The sequence below is a fragment of the Cherax quadricarinatus genome, chromosome 41, assembly GCF_038502225.1.
Source record: "Cherax quadricarinatus isolate ZL_2023a chromosome 41, ASM3850222v1, whole genome shotgun sequence".
Taxonomy (NCBI): Eukaryota; Metazoa; Arthropoda; class Malacostraca; order Decapoda; family Parastacidae; genus Cherax; species Cherax quadricarinatus.
The window spans coordinates 12,374,036-12,397,175 of NC_091332.1; the positions used below are offsets into that span (position 1 = coordinate 12,374,036).

At 42.2% G+C, this 23,140-nt stretch overlaps 1 protein-coding gene across 1 annotated transcript in view; it reads right to left on the reverse strand.

Moving 5' to 3' along the window:
- LOC128695898 (heparan sulfate glucosamine 3-O-sulfotransferase 6) overlaps positions 1-21,766 on the reverse strand; it is a 100,775-nt gene extending 79,009 nt beyond the window's left edge. Inside the window, exon 1 of the mRNA XM_053786839.2 lies at positions 21,117-21,766. The gene's annotated coding sequence lies outside the window, so the exon portion shown is untranslated. The remainder of the gene's footprint in view (positions 1-21,116) is intronic.
- Positions 21,767-23,140: the final 1,374 nt, after the last annotated feature.

The window sequence follows — 23,140 nt, forward strand, 5'->3', positions numbered from 1 at the left end:
GCTGTTGCTGCTACCACACCTACTGTTGTTGCTGCTCTCACACCTGCTGTTGCTGCTCCCACACCTGCTGCCACCACACTTACTGCTGTTGCTGCTACCACACCTGCTGTTGCTGCTACCATATCTGCTATTGTTGCTGCTCCCACACCTACTGCTGTTGCTGATTCCACACCTGCTGCTGTTGCTGCTACCACACCTACTCCTGTTGCTGCTACCATACCTGCTGCTGTTGCTGCTACCACACCTGCTGCTGTTGCTGTTACCATACCTGCTGCTGTTGCTGCTACCATACCTGCTGCTGTTGCTGCTACCACACCTGCTGCTGTTGCTGCTACCACACTGCTGTTGCTGCTACCACACCTGCTGCTGTTGCTGCTACCACACTGCTGTTGCTGCTAACATACCTGCTGCTGTTGCTGCTACCACACCTGCTGCTGTTGCTGCTACCACACCTACTGCTGTTGCTGCTACCATACCTGCTGCTGTTGCTGCTACCACACCTGCTGCTGTTGCTATACCTGCTGCTGTTGCTGCTACCATACCTGCTGCTGTTGCTGCTACCACACCTGCTGTTGTTGCTGCTACCACACCTACTGCTGTTGCTGCTACCACACCTGCTGCTGTTGCTGCTCCCACACCTGCTGATTTTGCTACTAGCACACCTGCTGCAGTTGCTTCTCCCACACCTGCTGCTGTTGCTGCTCCCACACCTACTGCTGTTGCTGCTCCCACACTTGCTGCCTGATATTTTTGCTGTTGCTGCAGCCGCTATCTGTGCAGGCAGCTGGTGGTGTTGTGTTGAGGTCTGAGAAGGTTTAACTACTGCCAATCAGCGTCGTTAGTGGTACCAGACTTCACGCTAATGCTGCCAGGACTCCCTCCTCCTGCCCAACCTTGCTTCCTCTCACCCTCTCTGGTCGCCATCCCACCTTTATATAACTTATTTTCTTACATACAGACATTTACATAGAAAGATAGAGAAATAAATAAATATGTATATGTAGAGTGAACAATACAATGACCGAATGCGTTGTATATTACAAAAAAAAAAAAAAATGACTGGCATTCATCGGTATATTGATGTTGGCAGTGCTGGTGGGGAGGCATAGTTGACCTGGCAATGTTTATCACTGACGTGAAACACAACATAACAGTGGCACAAACTAACAACCTGGTGAGAAGAATTATAGTGTGACATTTTAGTTTTCGCGAGTTTATTATGTGAGACATTCAGAACATCAGTCAAGAAGTAACCAAGTGAAGAATATAACTGGTCTTCCTTGACGACAGAGTACCTCACAAAAACCTCTTACATAGCCATTATACTTATACACTCACACACACGGAATTTCATAGATATTTTTGTTGATAATGGAACCCTTAAAATGTGGATGTAACAGGCAATGTTGCGGTTCTGAGGGTTATATAAATTTTTATACTCACGCATTTACGGCGAAACAGCTGTTGAATGAATGCTGGTGAGTTTGTTTCCTTCTTTCGGTCGCTCTAATTTAGTGGCCCCTCACGGGAGGTTCCTTGATGCTGGTGAGGGGCTCTTGATCTAGGGAATTGGATTTGTGCTCTGGTTCCCTGCATTGAGCCTGAATACCTTCCATCCCCCCCTCCCCCTCCATCCCCCTCCCTCCCCCTCCCTCCCCCTCCCTCCCCCTCCCTCCCCCTCCCTCCCCCTCGCACTGTACAATCCTACGGCATTAGCTCTCCCCATGATAATAATAATAATAATAATAATAATAATAATAATAATAATATAATTTAGTGGGAAACGGCCGATATGTTAAAAAAAGAAAATGTGAACACTGTATATATTATTAGTTCAGGGCTTTCAGATAAAGCTGCAAAAATATAATATGTCAGCGCCATCATTAGGTATGCAGGGTGATCACACGGGTTTTTACGACTCATTTGTAAATGGTTAAACTTTTTTAATATATACCTTACACAGGCAAGAGTTTCCTGGTGCTCGCCAGCGAGGAACATCTGCCACCCGCAATTTTTTTCATAACAGCGGGGAAAGTAAGAATTATATATATATATATATATATATATATATATATATATATATATATATATATATATATATATATATATATATATATATATATATATATATATATATGTATATATATATATACATATATATATATATATATATATATATATATATATATATATGTGTGTGTGTGTGTGTGTGTGTGTGTGTGTGTTTGTCGTACCGAATGGGTAAAACACTAAAATTTGCTATTTTGGCTTAAATAGGAACGCCGAAGAAGACAAGCGAAAATTTGTGTATGCAATAATTTCGCAAAAATCATTCTAAACCTAACGAGAAAAATATATTTCATTGTATAAGTTTATTATTAAATTATTGTAAACTAATCAAACATATAATTGGCTGGATTAGACTAAATTAAATTGCGCTTGTTATAATAAGGTTAGGTAAGTTTTCTAAGGTTCTTTTGGTACAAAATTATTATTATTTACATTAACATAAATGGAAAAATATATTTTAAACGTATAAGAGAAAATTTTAGAAAGGACTTAATTCTAAATGAATTCTTGCTAATTCACCAATTTTACCTATTCGGCACGACATATATATATATATATATATATATACCAGGAAGTGTATGTCTGTCGGGGGTATATACACTGAGAGTTTTTTTAATGTCTAGTTTAGGGATTGAAATATCCTTGACTGGTGTTGACTAGATTTCATTCAGCTTTAATGGCTCTCGTGTATTCGATAGGGTTTAAACTCAGTTAACCAACTATTGACCAACAATAGAGTTATTGTAATTGTGGACAAATTACCTCCAACAAGGAGGGGAGGCAAAAGGGGTCCACAGTAGTATTCATAGACACTGCTGAAGCTTTGAGGGTCATTCAGTGTTGATACAGTCATTACAGTGTTAGGTACATAGCTATGTTACCTTTAAAGCTTTTCTAGCACACGAGGGTCATCAAGGTTGTATGTAACCTTCACCACCAGTCAAGAATATTTTTTTTATTTATTAACACACTGGCCGATTCCCACCAAGGCAGGGTGGCCCGAAAAAGAAAAACTCTCACCATCATTCACTCCATCACTGTCTTGCCAGAAGGGTGCTTTACACTACAGTTTTTGTTGTAGATTGAGACACTTATGCAACATATGGGAATCTTTATTCAGGAAACGTTTCGCCACACAGTGGCTTCATCAGTCCAATACAAAGTATAAAGGCGTAAGTAGAGGAGGAGTTTGAGGTAATCAGTCCCTCAGCCTGGAGTCGATGTGTTCAGTCCATCAACCTTGTAGATTGATGGACTGAACACATCAATCTTGTAGATTGATGGACTGAACACATCGACTCCAGGCTGAGGGACTGATTACCTCAAACTCCTCCTCTACTTACGCCTTTATACTTTGTATTGGACTGATGAAGCCACTGTGTGGCGAAACGTTTCCTGAATAAAGATTCCCATATGTTGCATAAGTGTCTCAATCTACAACTTGTCGGTTTTTCAAACCATTCATCACTACAGTTTTTAAACTGCAACATTAACACCCCTCCTTCAGAGTGCAGACACTGTACTTCCCATCTCCAGGACTCAAGTCAGGCCTGCCGGTTTCCTTGAATCCCTTCATAAATGTTACTTTGCTCACACTCCAACAGCACGTCAAGTATTAAAAACCATTTGTCTCCATTCACTCCTATCAAACACGCTCACGCATGCCCGCTGGAAACCCAAGCCCCTCGCACACAAAACCTCCTTTACCCCCTCCCTCCAACCTTTCCTAGGCCGACCCCTACCCCGCCTTCCTTCCACTACAGACTGATACACTCTTGAAGTCATTCTGTTTCGCTCCATTCTCTCTACATGTCCGAACCACCTCAACAACCCTTCCTCAGCCCTCTGGACAACAGTTTTGGTAATCCCGCACCTCCTCCTAACTTCCAAACTACGAATTCTCTGCATTATATTCACACCACACATTGCCCTCAGACATGACATCTCCACTGCCTCCAGCCTTCTCCTCGCTGCAACATTCATCACCCATGCTTCACACTCATATAAGAGCGTTGGTAAAACTATACTCTCATACATTCCCCTCTTTGCCTCCAAGGACAAAGTTCTTTGTCTCCACAGACTCCTAAGTGCACCACTCACGCTTTTCCCCTCATCAATTCTATGATTCACCTCATCTTCCATAGACCCATCCGCTGACACGTCCACTCCCAAATATCTGAATACATTCACCTCCTCCATACTCTCTCCCTCCAATCTGATATCCAATCTTTCATCACCTAATCTTTTTGTTATCCACATAACCTTACTCTTTCCTGTATTCACTTTTAATTTTCTTCTTTTGCATACCCTACCAAATTCATCCACCAACCTCTGCAACTTCTCTTCAGAATCTCCCAAGAGCACAGTGTCATCAGCAAAGAGCAACTGTGACAACTCCCAATTTATGTGTGATTCTTTATCTTTTAACTCCACGCCTCTTGCCAAGACCCTCGCATTTACTTCTCTTACAACCCCATCTCTAAATATATTAAACAACCACGGTGACATCACACATGCTTGTCTAAGGCCTACTTTTACTGGGAAATAATCTCCCTCTTTCCTACATACTCTAACTTGAGCCTCACTATCCTCGTAAAAACTCTTCACTGCTTTCAGTAACCTACCTCCTACACCATACACCTGCAACATCTGCCACATTGCCCCCCTATCCACCCTGTCATACGCCTTTTCCAAATCCATAAATGCCACAAAAACCTCTTTAGCCTTATCTAAATACTGTTCACTTATAGTTTCACTGTAAACACTTGGTCCACACACCCCCTACCTTTCCTAAAGCCTCCTTGTTCATCTGCTATCCTATTCTTCGTCTTACTCTTAATTCTTTCAATAATAACTCTACCATACACTTTACCAGGTATACTCAACAGACTTATCCCCCTATAATTTTTGCACTCTCTTTTGTCCCCTTTGCCTTTATACAAAGGAACTATGCATGCTCTCTGCCAATCCCTAGGTACCTTACCCTCTTCCATACATTTATTAAATAATTGCACCAACCACTCCAAAACTATATCCCCACCTGCTTTTAATATTTCTATCTTTATCCCATCAATCCCGGCTGCCTTACCCCCTTTCATTTTACCTGGTGCCTCACGAACTTCCCCCACGCTCACAACTGGCTCTTCCTCACTCCTACAAGATGTTATTCCTCCTTGCCCTATACACGAAATCACAGCTTCCCTATCTTCATCAACCAATACATAAAGGTGGTGACCCTACAGACTTAAACAACTATAGGCCAATATCTAACTTACCATTGCTATCCAAAATCTTTGAGAAACTCGTGCACAGGAGACTGTATTCATTTATAACTCAACCCCAGCCAGTTTGGATTCAGGAAAAATAAAAGCACTAATGATGCAATCATAAAAATGCTAGATCTGCTTTACACAGCATTGGAAAATAAGGAATATCCACTAGGAATTTTTATTGACCTAAGAAAAGCTTTTGACACAGTAGACCACGACATCCTACTCCACAAACTTAATCACTACGGTATAAGAGGCCATGCGCTTGCTTATTTCAAATCTTACATTACTAATAGGTATCAGTACGTCACCATTAAAGACACAGCATCAGCAACACGGCCACTTGATACTGGAGTTCCGTAGGGAAGTGTCCTTGGTCCCCTGCTCTTCCTCATATACATCAATGACCTTCCAAACGTATCCCAACACCTGAAACCCATTCTCTTTGCTGATGACACAACTTATGTCATCTCTCACCCTAATCTTGCCACCCTCAACACCATTGTGAATGAGGAGCTGATTAAAATATCGACTTGGATGACAGCCAATAAACTTACGCTTAACACTGACAAAACCTACTATATTATGTTTGGTAGCAGAGCAGGAGATGCACAAATTAACATTAAGATTGACAACACTCTAATTACCAGAAATAATGGGGGAAAATTCCTAGGCTTATACCTTGACAACAACCTGAATTTCAGCACCCATATCCAGCATATAGCCAAAAAAGTATCCAAAACGGTTGGGATCCTCTCCAAGATACGATACTACGTGCCGCAAAATGCCCTTCTCACACTATACCACTCACTTATTTATCCATACCTCACCTATGCTATTTGTGCTTGGGGATCAACTGCAGCAACACACCTAAAGCCAATAATAACCCAACAAAAAGCTGCAGTAAGAATAATCACTAAATCCCATCCCTGGCAACACACCCCCCCACTCTTCATAGATCTAAACTTACTCCCAGTCCAGTACATCCACACTTACAACTGTGCAATCTATATCTACAGGGCCTTAAACTCTAATATCAACCTTGACCTAAAACGCTTTCTTGATAGTTGTGACAGAACCCACAGGCATAACACCAGACACAAACATCTCTACGACATTCCCCGTGTCCGACTAAACCTTTACAAAAATTCAATGTATGTCAAAGGCCCTAAAATCTGGAATACCCTACCTGAGAACTCTAGAACTGCAGACACATTCATCACCTTCAAAACTACCATTAGAAAACATCTTATCTCCCTGATACACCCCGTCAACTAACTACACGAATACCACCTGGTGGTTCACACTTACACTCACTCACTCATTTGACCATAAACAGAAATATTAATCTCAGTCTTAAAATAATGAATCCTGTTATACTCCAATACTGTAACTATGTACTGTGCCAAAACAAAAGCATTCACATTGCTAAACTCGCAAACTAGTATTTAGTCACTTAGCCATAATACCAACTTACCTCATAATTTGTAATATTTTACAATTAAGAATAAAACTAAGTATGCCCGAAATGCCTAGCCATGCTAAGCGTTCTAGTGGTACACTCTGTAATCACAATTTTACTACATATAAACCAAACAATAACCAAATTTCTGTAAACTCAGCATTGTAATCCTTATAGAGAATAAACTTTGAATTGAATTTGAATTGAATTTGAATTGAACATTTAACAATTCCTCAAAATATCTCCTCCATCTTCCCAATACCTCTAATTCTCCGTTTAATAAATTTCCTCTCCTATTTTTAACTGACAAATCCATTTGTTCTCTAGGTTTCCTTAACTTATTAATCTCACTCCAAAACTTTTTCTTATTTTCAACAAAATTTGTTGATAACATCTCACCCACTCTCTCATTTGCTCTCTTTTTACATTGCTTCACCACTCTCTTAACCTCTCTCTTTTTCTCCATATACTCTTCCCTCCTTGCATCACTTCTACTTTGTAAAAACTTCTCATGTGCTATCTTTTTCTCCCTTACTACTCTCTTTACATCATCATTTCACCAATCGCTCCTCTTCCCTCCCGCACCCACTTTCCTGTAACCACAAACTTCTGCTGAACACTCTAACACTACATTTTTAAGCCTACCCCATACCTCTTCGACCCCATTTCCTATGCTCTCATTAGCCCATCTATCCTCCAATAGCTGTTTATATCTTACCCTAACTGCCTCCTCTTTTAGTTTATAAACCTTCACCTCTCTCTTCCCTGATGCCTCTATTCTCTTTGTATCCCATCTACCTTTTACTCTCAGTGTAGCTACAACTAGAAAGTGATCTGATATATCTGTGGCCCCTTTATAAACATGTACATCCTGAAGTCTATTCAACAGTCTTTTATCTACCAACACATAATCCAACAAACTACTGTCATTTTGCCCTACATCATATCATGTATACTTATTTATCCTCTTTTTCTTAAAATATGCATTACCTATAACTAAACCCCTTTCTATACAAAGTTCAATCAAAGGGCTCCAATTATCATTTACACCTGGCACCCCAAACTTACCTACCACACCCTCTCTAAAAGTTTCTCCTACTTTAGCATTCAGGTCCCCTACCACAATTACTCACTCACTTGGGTCAAAGGTTCCTATACATTCACTTAACATCTCCCAAAATCTCTCTCTCTCTTCTCTACATTCCTCTCTTCTCCAGGTGCATACACACTTATTATGACCCACTTTTCGCATCCAACCTTTACTTTAATTCACATAATCCTTGAATTTACACATTCATATTCTCTTTTCTCCTTCCATAACTGATCCTTCAACATTACTGCTACCCCTCCCTTAGCTCTAACTCTCTCAGATACTCCAGATTTAATCCCATTTATTTCCCCCCACCGAAACTCCCCTACCCCCTTCAACTTTGTTTCGCTTAGGGCGAGGACATCAAACTTCTTTTCATTCATAACATCAGCAATCATCTATTTCTTGTCATCCGCACTACATCCACGCACATTCAAGCATCCCAGTTTTATAAAGTTTTTCTTCTTCTCTTTTTTAGTAAATGTCTACAGAAGGGGTTACTAGCCCATCGCTCCCGGCATTTTAGTCGCCTCATACGACACGCATGGCTTACAGAATATTTATTTCCCCAAATTTCGGATTCAAGTAAATTCTCAGTGAGTATATTCTGAGACATACACCTGTGGGTTCGTATGATAATAACAGTAGTAAGATGGATTTCGGTGGCTGCGTGAAGCGAGGAAGGTATCCCCGTATTGCATAATGCCAGTCCCTGGCACCTCAGTGCACGAGACTCAGTGCAGAGTGCGGCATAAGTTGATAATGCAGGTAAATATTAGTGATGAAGATCTGAAGGGAATCTTAAGAGTCATTCATAAGTCATCATTTGCGGCACTCACAAATTATCACATGAAAAGCAGAATTTCCATTTTTTCCAAATTCTTACAAAAAAAGTTAGCTGGAACCTACACAGGTTAAAATCAATCCAAACTTTTCTGTGAATAAGACTGACCAGATATTAAGAAAGAAAGAAAGAAAGTTTTATGTAAGACTAGTGTATGTAATGTACAACTTTTGTGACCATGTTGTTGAGGGGAGACAGATGATATAGTCACATAAAAGAACATTAAGTTGATTAAAACAAAGATAAACAAGTAAAGTCAAACATTCTTACTTATTTCTGATCATAAGAGACATTTTCCAAGTATTTAACAAATCAATTTGATTAATAAAATTGATACATTATAATTTGCACAATCTAACATTAAGATATTGTTTTTCTTGAGGAAAACACATCAACACTAAAAGTTTGAAGCCGACCAGAAGATGCATTTTGCAGTTATTGCACAAAATTCAACAAAATTTGTGGCTAAACCCTTGCAATGCTTCATGCGATGCATCAGCTACTGAAAATTGATACCGTTCACAACTGTTATATTTTAATCAGAGGAAAGCGCTAAATTTGTAGGGGTCATATAGTCCCTGTAGAATGAGAGACATTCAAATTCGATCCTAAGGGAAAGATAAATCCAATTCCTTGGATCAAGAGCCCCTCACCAGCATCAAGGAGAAAAATAATGCAATTAGGTAAAATAATACTACGGTATTTTGAGGTTAAAAGTGACAATAATGGCCGGTGAGAGGAGCCTTTCTCCAGTAATAACACTGGACGAACTCTGGGAAAGTCCAGTGTAACATGTACATCGCTCCTTCATTCATGCAAATAATCTCCATGAAATTTTGAAGCCGATCGAATAAGGCGTTACCTGGAGAGGGTTTCGGGAGTCAACACCACCGCGGCCCGATCTGTGACCTGGCCTCGTGGTAGATCAGGGTCTGATCAACCAGGTTGTTACTGCTGGCCGCACGTAAACCCACGTAAGAACCATAGCCTCTGTTGATCAGGTACTGACTTTAGGAGCCTGTCCAGCGCCTTCTTGAAAGCATCCTGGGGTCTATTGGTAATCCCCCTTATGTATGCTGGGAGACAGTTGAATAGTCTTGGGCCCCTGACACTTACTATGTTGTCTCTTAGTGTACACGTGGCTCCCCTGCTTTTCATTGGGGGAATGTTGCATCTCCTGTCAAGTCTTTTGCTGCCGTAGGGATTGATTTTCGTGTGTAAGTTTGGTACGTACTATGAGGCCTGGTCACAAACCGGGCCGCGGGGGCGTTGACCCCCGCAACTCTCTCCAGGTAAACTAATCCCTCTAGGATTTTCCAAGTGTATATTATCATGTATCTTTCTCGCCTGCGTTCCAGGGAATACAGATCAAAGGATTTCAACCTTTCCCAGTAATTTAGGTGCTTTATCGTATCAAGTAATAAACGAAAATTTGCAGTGCAAACTAAAATAGTGCTGAAAATGTTCCGAAAATAAGAAAATTACATCTCGTTAATCTTAAAAAAAATTATGCAGCTCAAAGTGAACGACAAGCTGCGTTTTAATAAAGTCCACCAATGGTAGAAGTTTGAAGCCGATCAGAAAAGGCATTCACCAGTAATTGACCTGATTCAAGCGATTCCAAGTTTTTTAACTATTCCAGTAAAATTTCAAATTTGCAGCCACTGTGACTGAAGTTATGGGGTATCATTCTTTTTACAGAATGTATCCTCAATAATATTATGAAGTCAATGAGAAGCATTCTTCGATTACTGAATAAAAAATGGATAGCACATTTTATTCAGTAAAATTGGTAAATTGGAACTTATACCAGTCAACAGCAGCGTGAATCTTGTGTTCAGGACACAACACCAGTCGTGAAAATTTGCAGCCGATCAGATGAGTCATTCTCCAGTTATGGCACGTATTCCAACGATTCCAAGTTATTTTTTATTTACCACGTCAACAAATATGCCTGGAAGCAAACTAAATTTAATAGGTACTATCCTGGCCTTAAGATGCATCAGCCATTAAATACTGAAGTCGGTCAGAAGAGGTACACTCAAGTTTATCTTAAGTGATTTAACGAGAATATAAAGTTGACAGTATTATACGTTAACTGATCAGATCTGCTCCTACACATCTGAAGTTCACTCTCCACCGTCACATCTGAAGTTCACTCTCCACCGTCACATCTGAAGTTCACTCTCCACCGTCACATCTGAAGTTCACTCTCCACCGTCACATCTCAAGTTCACTCTCCACCGTCACATCTGAAGTTCACTCTCCACCGTCACATCTGAAGTTCACTCTCCACAGTCACATCTGAAGTTCGCTCTCCACCGTCACATCTGAAGTTCACTCTCCACCGTCACATCTGAAGTTCACTCTCCACCGTCACATCTGAAGTTCACTCTCCACCGTCACATCTGAAGTTCACTCTCCACCGTCACATCTGAAGTTCACTCTCCACAGTCACATCTGAAGTTCACTCTCCACCGTCACATCTGAAGTTCACTCTCCACCGTCACATCTGAAGTTCACTCTCCACAGTCACATCTGAAGTTCACTCTCCACAGTCACATCTGAAGTTCACTCTCCACCGTCACATCTGAAGTTCACTCTCCACAGTCACATCTGAAGTTCACTCTCCACCGTCACATCTGAAGTTCACTCTCTACCGTCACATCTGAAGTTCACTCTCCACAGTCACATCTGAAGTTCGCTCTCCACCGTCACATCTGAAGTTCACTCTCCACCGTCACATCTGAAGTTCACTCTCCACGGTCACATCTGAAGTTCACTCTCCACCGTCACATCTGAAGTTCACTCTCCACCGTCACATCTGAAGTTCACTCTCCACCGTCACATCTGAAGTTCACTCTCCACCGTCACATCTGAAGTTCACTCTCCACCGTCACATCTGAAGTTCACTCTCCACCGTCACATCTGAAGTTCACTCTCCACCGCCACATCTGAAGTTTACTCTCCACCGTCACATCTGAAGTTCACTCCACCGTCACATCTGAAGTTCACTCCACCGTCACATCTAAAGTTCACTCTCCACCGTCACATCTGAAGTTCACTCTCCACCGTCACATCTGAAGTTCAATCTCCACCGTCACATCTGAAGTTCACTCTCCACCGTCACATCTGAAGTTCACTCTCCACCGTCACATCTGAAGTTCACTCTCCACCGTCACATCTGAAGTTCACTCTCCACCGTCACATCTGAAGTTCACTCTCCACCGTCACATCTGAAGTTCACTCTCCACCGTCACATCTAAAGTTCACTCTCCACCGTCACATCTGAGGTTCACTCTCCACCGTCACATCTGAAGTTCACTCTCCACCGTCACATCTGAAGTTCACTCTCCACCGTCACATCTGAAGTTCACTCTCCACCGTCACATCTGAAGTTCACTCTCCACCGTCACATCTGAAGTTCACTCTCCACCGTCACATCTGAAGTTCACTCTCCACAGTCACATCTGAAGTTCATTCTCCACCGTCACATCTGAAGTTCACTCTCCACCGTCACATCTGAAGTTCACTCTCCACAGTCATCGTATTTTTGGCACCTGTTTTATAAACGTTTGAAGGTAGGCCACGGAGAGTTTCCCGAGTTATCTCAGTCATTCCAGGTTACTGGGAATACCATCAATAACGTTGATCATCGGGCGCCTGAACCTCACTTGTTTCATAAACAAGTATGAAAAATTTGAAGGCGACTGGATGATGCGTTATCGAGTTATGAGCAAAATTAAATCGAAAAGTTAGAGGAAGTAAAAAAATCAGACAACCTCTTCTGAAATACCTAAATAATAATAATAATAATAATAATAATAATAATAATAATAATAATAATAATACTGGTGGAAAGTTTTACAATGAAAAGGAAGGGTTAATTTAATTAGTATGACCTTAAGGGGAAGGGGTGTATGGGTGTGTACGTATACTCACCTAATTGTGGTTGCAGGGGTCGATTCATAGCTCCTGGCCCCGCCCTTCACTGGTAGCTACTAGGTCCACTTTCTCCCTGCTCCCTGTGTACTCACCTAATTGTGGTTGCAGGGGTCGAGACTCCTCGCCCCGTCTCTTCACTCAGTGCTACTAGGTCCTCTCTCTCCCTGCTCCATAAGCTTTATCATACCTCATCTTAAAGCTATGTATGGTTCCTGCCTCCACTGCCTCACTTGCTAGGCTATTCCACATCCTACCTACTCTATGACTGAAGAAATACTTCCTAACAACCGTTTGACTCATCTGGGTCTTCAACTTCCAATTGTGACCCCTTGTTTCCGTGTCTCATCTCTGAAACATCCTGTCTCTGTCCTTGTCTATTCCACGCAGTATTTTGTATGTCGTTATCATGTCTCCCCTAACCCTCCTATCCTCAAGTGTCGTCAGGCCGATTTTCCTTAACCTTTCTTCGTAGGATATTCCCCTTTGCTCTGGAACTAACCGTGCCGCAAACGTTTGCACTTTCTCTAATTTTTTGACGTGCTTGATCAAGTGTGGGTTCCAAACAGGTGCTGCATACTCCAGTATGGGCCTGACGTACACGGTGTACAGTGTCTTGAACGATCCCTTACTAAGGTATCGTAACGCTGTTCTCAGGTTTGCCAGGCGCCCATATGCTGCAGCAGTTATCTGGTTGATGTGTGCTTCCGGAGACGTGCTCGGTGTTATACTCACCCCAAGATCTTTCTCCTTGAGCGAGGTTTGCAGTCTTTGGCCACCTAGCCTATACTCCGTCTGCGGTCTTCTTTGCCCTTCCCCGATCTTCTTGACTTTGCATTTGGCGGGGTTAAATTCGAGAAGCCAGTTGCTGGACCAGGTGACCAACCTGTCCAGGTCTCTTTGAAGTCCTGCCTGATCCTCATCTGATTTAATTTTCCTCACTAGCTTCACATCATCTGCGAACAGGGACACTTCTGATTCTAACCTTTCCATCATGTCATTCACATATACCAAAAATAGCACTGGTCCTAGGACCGACCCCTGTGGGACCCCGCTCGTCACAGGTGCCCACTGTGATACCTCATCACGTACCATGACTTGTTGTTGCCTCCCTGTCAGGTATTCTCTGAGTCATTGCAGTGCCCTTCCCGTTATACGTGCCTGATCCTCTAGCTTCTGCACTAATCTCTTGTGAGGAACTGTGTCGAAGGCCTTCTTGCAGTCCAAGAAGATGCAATCAACCCACCCCTCTCTCTCGTGTCTTACTTCTGTTACTTTATCATAAAACTCCAGAAGGTTTGTGACACAGGATTTGCCTTACATAAATCCGTGCTGGTTGGCGTTAATACTCCTGTTCCGTTCCAGGTGCTCCACCACTCTCCTCCTGATAATCTTCTCCATGACTTTGCATACTATACACGTCGATGACACTGGTCTATAGTTTAGTGCATCTTTTCTGTCTCCTTTTTTTAAAATGGGAACTACATTTGCCGTCTTCCATACCTCAGGTAGTTGTCCAGTTTCAAGGGATGTATTGAAGATTGTGGTTAGTGGCACACACAGCATTTCTGCTCCCTCTCTGAGGACCCACGGGGAGATGACCGGTCCCATTGCCTTTGAGGTATCAAGGTCCCTTAGCAGCTTCTTCACTTCCTCCTCAGTTGTGTGTATGTCATCCAACACTTGTTCGTATATTCCTTATTGGTGTCCCCCTCTGTTCTGTCCTCCCAGAGGCCTTCCTGTCTCCACTGTAAATACTTGTGTGTGTACTCACCTAACTGTGGTTCCAGGTTTCGAGACTCAGCTCCTGGCCCCGCCTCTTCACTGAGTGCTACTAGGTCCTCTCTCTCCCTGCTCCATGAGCTTTATCATACCTCATCTTAAAGCTGTGTATGGTCCCTGCCTCCACTACTTCACTTGTTAGGCTATTCCACTTCTTGACTACTCTATGACTGAAGAAATACTTCCTAACATCCCTTGACTCATCTGGGTCTTCAACTTCCAGTTGTGACCCCTTGTTTCTGTGTCCCCTCTCTGGAACATCCTGTGTGTGTACTCACCTAGTTGAGGTTGCAGGGGTCGAGTCCTAGCTCCTGGCCCCGCCTCTTCCCTGGTGGCTACTAGGTAAGAAAGATCGCAGTCAGCAGGATGTGTGTGTGTTTGTAACCCAATTATTTCCATAATGTCTTAGTAAAGCACTTGTCTCTTATTACATGCTTGTCGGTACTTGATACCTTCTGAACCTCTCTTCTAGTTTTTTTCAACGTTTCTCCCTCTGTCGTGACTAGATAATGCTCTGGGATGGACCGATACGTCGCCTGAAGTTATCTCTTGAGAGTGTTACAACCACGGTATTATGACTAGTATTCTTTGTGTGGAAAAAGACTTACGTACAGAGGATACCTTCCTCCCCGAGTGGCTTCTCAGTCCTAATACCGAGATAGCTAAGAACATGTGTATATAGTGGAAGGAGTGAGGTAGTAAGCTGCGAAGGTAGTAGCAGCAGTATTAGTTGTTGTGGTAGTAGCAGCAGTATTAGTAGTTGTGGTAGTAGCAGCAGTATTAGTTGTGGTAGTAGCAGCAGTATTAGTTGTTGTGGTAGTAGCAGCAGTATTAGTAGTTGTGGTAGTAGCAGCAGTATTAGTAGTTGTGTTAGTAGCAGCAGTATTAGTAGTTGTGGTAGTAGCAGCAGTGTTAGTAATTGTGGTAGTAGCAGCAGTATTAGTAGTTGTGGTAGTAGCAGCAGTATTAGTTGTTGTGGTAGTAGCAGCAGTATTAGTTGTTGTGGTAGTAGCAGCAGTATCAGTAGTTGTTGTAGTAGCAGCAGTATTAGTAGTTGTGGTAGTAGCAGCAGTATTAGTAGTTGTGGTAGGAGCAGCAGTATTAGTAGTTGTGGTAGTAGCAGCAGTATTAGTTGTTGTGGTAGTAGAAGCAGTATTAGTTGTTGTGGTAGTAGCAGCAGTATTAGTAGTTGTGGTAGTAGGAGCAGTATTAGTAGTTGTGGTAGTAGCAGCAGAATTAGTTGTTGTGGTAGTAGCAGCAGTATTAGTAGTTATGGTAGTAGCAGCAGTATTAGTATTTGTGGTAGTAGTACCAGTATTAGTTGTTGTGGTAGTAGCAGCAGTATTAGTAGTTGTGGTAGTAGCAGCAGTATTAGTAGTTGTGGTAGTAGCGGCAATATTAGTGGTTATAGTAGCAGCAGTAGTATTAGTAGTTGTGGTAGTAGCAGCAGTATTAGTAGTTGTGGTAGTAGCAGTATTTGTAGTTGTGGCAGTAGCAGCAGTATTAGTTGTTGTGGTAGTAGCAGCAGTATTAGTAGTTGTGGAAGTAGCAGTAGTATTAGTGGTTATAGTAGCAGCAGTAGTATTAGTAGTTGTGGTAGTAGCAGCAGTATTAGTAGTTGTGGTAGTAGCAGCAGTATTAGTAGTTGTGGTAGTAGCAGCAGTATTAGTTGATAAATTAGACACATGTGCAACTCTTGGGTATCTTTATTGAGGAAACGTTTCGCCACACAGTGGCTTCATCAGTCCATACAAAGGAGAATCTTGAAGAATAGGAGGAGAATGAGGTAATCAGTCCCTCAACCTTGAGTCGATGTGGTCAGTTAGTATTAGTTGTTGTGGTAGTAGCAACAGTATTGGTAGTTGTGGTAGTAGCAGCAGAATTAGTAGTTGTGGTAGTAGCAGCAGTATTAGTAGTTATGGTAGTAGCAGCAGTATTAGTAGTTGTGGTAGTAGCAGCAGTATTAGTAGTTGTGGTAGTAGCAGCAGTATTAGTAGTTATGGTAGTAGCAGCAGTATTAGTAGTTGTGGTAGTAGCAGTAGTATTAGTAGTTATGATAGTAGCAGCAGTGTTAGTAGTTGTGGTAGTAGCAGCAGTATTAGTAGTTGTCTTAGTAGCAGCAGTATTAGTAGTTGTGGTAGTATCAACAGTATTAGTAGTTGTGGTAGTAGCAGCAGTATTAGTAGTTGTGGTAGTATCAACAGTATTAGCAGTTGTGGTAGTAGCAGTAGTATTAGTAGTTATGGTAGTAGCAGCAGTATTAGTAGTTGTGGTAGTATCAACAGTATTGGCAGTTGTGGTAGTAGCAGTAGTATTAGCAGTTATGGTAGTAGCAGCAGTATTAGTAGTTGTGGTAGTAGCAGCAGTATTAGCAGTTGTGGTAGTAGCAGTAGTATTAGTAATGGTAGTAGCAGCAGTATTAGTAGTTGTGGTAGTAGCAGCAGTATTAGTATTTGTGGTAGTAGCAGCAGTATTAGTAATGGTAGTAGCAGCAGTATTAGTAGTTGTGGTAGTAGCAGCAGTATTAGTAGTTATGGTAGTAGCAGCAGTATTAGTAGTTGTGATATTAGCAGCAGTATTAGTAGTTGTGGTAGTAGCAGCAGTATTAGTAGTTGTGGTAGTAGCAGCAGTATTTGTAGTTATGGTAGTAGCAGCAGTATTAGTAGTTATGGTAGTAGCAGCAGTATTAGTAGTTGTGGTAGTAGCAGCAGTATTAGTAGTTGTGGTAGTAGCAGCAGTATTGCTAGTTATGGTAGTAGCAGCAGTATTAGTAGTTATGGTAGTAGCAGCAGTATTAGTAGTTGTGGTAGTAGCAGCAGTATTAGTAGTAATGGTAGTAGCAGCAGTATTAGTAGTTATGGTAGTAGCAGCAGTATTAGTAGTTGTGGTATTAGCAGCAGTATTAGTAGTTGTGGTAGTAGCAGCAGTATTAGTTGTTGTGGTAGTAGCAGCAGTATTAGTAGTTATGGTAGTAGCAGCAGTATTAGTAGTTGTGGTAGTAGCAGCAGTATTAGTAGTTATGGTAGTAGCAGCAGTATTAGTAGTTATGGTAGTAGCAGCAGTATTAGTAGTTATGCTAGTAGCAGCAGTATTAGTAGTTGTGGTAGTAGCAGCAGTATTAGTAGTTATGGTAGTAGCAGCAGTATTAGTAGTTATGGTAGTAGCAGCAGTATTAGTAGTTATGGTAGTAGCAGCAGTATTAGTAGTTGTGGTAGTAGCAGCAGTATTAGTAGTTATGGTAGTAACAGCAGTATTAATAGTTATGGTAGTAGCAGCAGTATTAGTAGTTATGGTAGTAGCAGCAGTATTAGTAGTTATGGTAGTAGCAGCAGTATTAGTAGTTATGGTAGTAGCAGCAGTATTAGTAGTTATGGTAGTAGCTGCAGTATTAGTAGTTATGGTAGTAGCAGCAGTATTAGTAGTTATGGTAGTAGCAGCAGTATTAGTAGTTATGGTAGTAGCAGCAGTATTAGTAGTTATGGTAGTAGCAGCAGTATTAGTAGTTATGGTAGTAGCAGCAGTATTAGTAGTTATGGTAGTAGCAGCAGTATTAGTAGTTGTGGTAGTAGCAGCAGTATTAGCAGTTGTGGTAGTAGCAGCAGTATTAGTAGTTATGGTAGTAGCAGCAGTATTAGTAGTTGTGGTAGAAGCAGCAGTATTAGTAGTTATGGTAGTAGCAGCAGTATTAGTAGTTATGGTAGTAGCAGCAGTATTAGTAGTTATGGTAGTAGCAGCAGTATTAGTAGTTATGGTAGTAGCAGCAGTATTAGTAGTTATGGTAGTAGCAGCAGTATTAGTAATGGTAGTAGCAGCAGTATTAGTAGTTATGGTAGTAGCAGCAGTATTAGTAGTGGTAGTAGCAGCAGTATTAGTAGTTATGGTAGTAGCAGCAGTATTAGTAGTTATGGTAGTAGCAGCAGTATTAGTAGTTATGGTAGTAGCAGCAGTATTAGTAGTTATGGTAGTAGCAGCAGTATTAGTAGTTATGGTAGTAGCAGCAGTATTAGTAGTTATGGTAGTAGCAGCAGTATTAGTAGTTATGGTAGTAGCAGCAGTATTAGTAGTTATGGTAGTAGCAGCAGTATTAGTAGTTATGGTAGTAGCAGCAGTATTAGTAGTTATGGTAGTAGCAGCAGTATTAGTAGTTATGGTAGTAGCAGCAGTATTAGTAGTTATGGTAGTAGCAGCAGTATTAGTAGTTATGGTAGTAGCAGCAGTATTAGTAGTTATGGTAGTAGCAGCAGTATTAGTAGTTATGGTAGTAGCAGCAGTATTAGTAGTTACGGTAGTAGCAGCAGTATTAGTAGTTATGGTAGAAGCACATAAATTTCTTTTTGCCACATCTTGTCGGTATCAACAAACTGTTTTTCAGTATTCTTTGTGTTGTAAGATGGACCTGTCATCTTACAGCGAGGAAATATCAATGGGTGGATGGATGAATTGATAGAGCGCCTCACCTGGCTTTCTCTCTGCCCTTACCCTCCCCCCTCAATTGGTTACTCTTTCCCCCTCTCCGCCCCCTCACTTAACTGTTCCCCTTCCCCTCCCCGCCCCTCACTTGGCTGCGCCTCCCTGTAATTGCTTTCACTTCCAGATCATTATTGGCTAAGTTTGGCACTCTCGGGCCATGATATGACTCGCAGTGCCACATTTCTTGCTGGTACTGGATGATTTCCTGGACTTTGTTCCTGATCAGCCGGGCAAGGATACATATGTCGGACTACGTGTGGCTAGCACCAACACCCTGGTTGATCAGGCCATCAACCAAGAAGTCTGGTTTCGGGTAACTTTCCCTCGGCCGGTGGGACTGAAGGAGCAACATTCAATGGAACACGCTGTTAACAGTACAACCGATACATTGTTAACTATGTTGGTCGAGAATATCCTTACCTTCATCAGGGACACTCACCTGACGCGGATCTTGATTGCATGAGAGGGCGCTAGTGGCCGCCTGGCGGAGGCCCAGAAACAAGCAGCCCCTGGTGTGCGCTGCTACAGGTGGCGGTGCTACTTGCAGAGATGAAAGTGTAGCATCCGTCGACACTATGACAACTGCATATTGCGAGGCTATAAGCACCCGCCAATAGACACCACTGTAGACGGTGGTGTCTACTATCAGGAGATGCGAATGTGATAGCCGTTGGTTCTATGGCGAGAAAATAACACACGTTGCAGTACTGACTTTAATTTTGACATGGTTTCGTTCTGTGTAGAGGTTTGTCAAGCCCTGCATCATATCTTTTCTTCACTATTGTCGACAGCACAACGTTTGAATCTGACTCACCATCAGACTCAGTGGTGTGTCAGGAGAATACACAGAACATAATTCGTTGTGTGAAGAGGTAGATTCTTACCAAGCCTGTGAGACCTGAAAGACCCCGTCAGGGCGTTCCTGAACCCCCTGTTAATGTATTATTTAATTTCATTCATCATGGCAGTAAACACATACAGTAACTCCCTTGGCAACCAGTTGGAAGTAAACTAACCGAGTTGGTCATCCTGTGATTTGTACCCAGCTGCAGCTGAGCCTTGATTCTCAAGGGAACAGATTGTCAAACAAACTTAAGCAACATTCGCCACCACACTAAGTTTGGGTGTTTGTTCGCCAGACCATCCTTAGTACTGAGGGGATATGTGTGTTTACGTTGTGCGTTCTGGGCAGGATATCCTGAATATAGAGAGAATGTGACGTTGTCTGTCCTGGACAGAATATCCTCAGCAAAGAGAAGATGTGCATTGACAGTGTTGGCCACTGACTTAAAGAAGACTCATGTGGATTACAGAGGGAGGTTTGTATATATGTCCTGAGGGACTCAGTAATGTTGTGACCTGCAAGAGTGTTCACCAGATGGTTGTTATGAACTATAAATGCTACTAGATGGTTATAATGAACTACAAGTGTTCACTAGATGGTTATAAACTACAAGAGTGCTCACTAGATGATTGTTATGAACTAATGTTCAGCAGACGGGTGCCATGGACTAGTGTTCAGATAGTTATGAGCTAGTGTTCAGCAGATGGTTGTTATGAACTAGTGTTCAGAAGATGGTTGTTATGAACTACAAGAGTGCCAACTAGAAAATTCTCCACACATAAACTGGGAAATTAAAGAGAGAGAGAGAGAGAGAGAGAGAGAGAGAGATCATGTTACAACACTTGTGTACTACGACACTGGCTTGTGAACGGAGTAATTACCAACACGTGTGACTACTGTGCTCTTCTAGTATTGTATATATGTTGTTATGTGGTGGTGAGTAGCCTACACTTTACACAGTACTGTGTTGTAACATGTGAAGTACCTCCATGCTGTTGAAGGGCTCTTCATCTAAGGAGATGGAACTATAATAATAATAATAATAATAATAATAATAATAATAATAATAATTTGAGTCACAAAACATAGTACTACTCTACTTTGAGTGACCTGCACGGTACTTTTGTTCCTGTCTTGTGGTACATGTTTATAATACCAAGAAATAATAATAATAATAATAATAATAATAATAATAATAATAATAATAATAATAATTTTAAAGAAGATACATTTGTTACAAAGGTTTCTTATATGGAATAGACGTTATACATGCAGGGCATAAAAATTATATTCTCTTCAGTGTCGTTTGTGTCACTGAACATAGACTACTATCTGGCACTCACCTGTGACGTCAACTTATCTATGCCAGTCGCCAGGCGAGGCACTGCTTGTGAAGGTCTCTATTCGCTTTGCTTGGGAGTACAACGTTTCTTTCTAAGAGAAACTTTTATGTCTTTAATTGATATTGTTTTCTTGAGGTTCTAATTCCTTTCACATATTAATAAGTGACTGTCAGTCAGTTTGGAAGCTGAACAGAAAAAAAAAATGTTTTTATTACACTTTTTCACTCTTTCATCTAGTTTTTCAAACGTGGAAAAAACTTGATGCTTAAGTAGTGTATTGTAGGAGATGTGACATCAACTTGTTGAAACAGAGGCGTGTAGCCTGCAGCAACAGGCACTGGTCGGGTCAGATCAATGCCTCAGCTTGTGATAACTTGCCCTAATACCTCCTTATTTTATATATCTCCTTGTAACTGCAACTACACTCAGTACACACAGCACACATCCAGTGATAGCACTACACTTCCCTGGCTGGGAGAGTGTGGAGTGTTGAGGGTGGGGTGGAGGGATCAAGAGGATGGAGGGAGGGCGCCAGGTTGTGGAGGGAGGGAACAGAGATGAGAGCAGTGGTCACCAACACAGTGTTCGGGTCACTGTGGCCCCGCTCCCTACTCTGTGTTTACATGGTGTGCTGCCTCTGGTAACGCCGCCCCACGCAACACTACTCCCTCCCCGCGCAGCCGCCCTCTCTCCATCCCTTCCTCTCTCTCTCTCTATCACTCCCCCCTCTCTCCATCACATTCCCTTCATCCTTCCCTCCCCCTCACTCCAATTCTGACTCCACCCTCCATCTCACTGTTTCCCACTCCCTCCATTACGCAGCATTACAACAATCTCTCATCTGTCACCCCATCTAGCATGTGCCCCTCAAGATACGATCAGCCTCATTCATTCATGTTCTTTACATATGATTCTACATACACTTAAAAAATTATACAATGGTTGGATTAAACAATAGCTACAGACACACACTGGTAATAAATTATGTAAATCTAACTCAAGATGTCTAAGATATAGTATGACTTATTTGGTTTGTGGCCCTCAAGAACTATCATATCTCCTCTATTCCCAGTTTCCCCTTTCTTCTCCCTTATCCACCGAAGCTCCCAAACGCCCCCTCTTCCCTTCCCGTTCCTACACATACTCTCCCGTCCGCCCACCGTCCTCCCACACAGCCGTGCTGAGCGCCTTACAACTCTGACACTTGGGAAAGTCCGACTCGTTATGGTTAGAGAAGTTGTAGCTGCTAACTTAAGTCGTGGGAGAAAACGATGACCTCCTCTCTTCCTCTCCCCAACTCTGACAACTGCCACCACCATAACACTACCACCATTACACCGCCCACCATCACCATAACACTGCCAACACCAGCAGCTTGGTTGGTAGCGCACTCAACTCACACACTGAATCTCCGTGGTTCGATCCCCTGTACAGGTGGAAACATTGGGCGTGCTTCTTTAAGGCATCTACTTCCCCTGTTCACCTAGCATTGAGTAGGTACCTGGGCGTTAGTTGACTGGCGTGAGTCGCATCCTGGGGACAAAATTAACGTAAATTGCCCGATATGCTCTGCATAACCAGGGGCTTTCTGTATAGTAGGTCTGTATAAGTTGTATCATGCACGTGTAGAAATAATAATAATAATAATTATTATTATTATTATTATTACACTGTCACCTTCACCATAAGAACTACGGGAATGGAGAACAACTTTGCAGTACCTAGAGTCAGTGGTCAGGCTTCAAAGACATTTTTCTACCTTTGATATACCTTTGAAGAGTTTCGAGAATTTCACTACTCTCGGAGCCCGGCCATGGGCCAGGCTCGTCTGGTGCTTGCCTGGTCAACCAGGCTGTTGCTGCTGAAGGCCCACTGCCCCACATATCCATCACTGCCTGGTTGATCTGGCGCCTACCTGAAATCTACCTGGAGGGCATTCCAGGAATCAACGCCCCCGCGGCCCGGTCCACGACCAGGCCTCCCAGTGGATCAGGGCCTGATCAACGAGGCTGTTACTGTTGGCC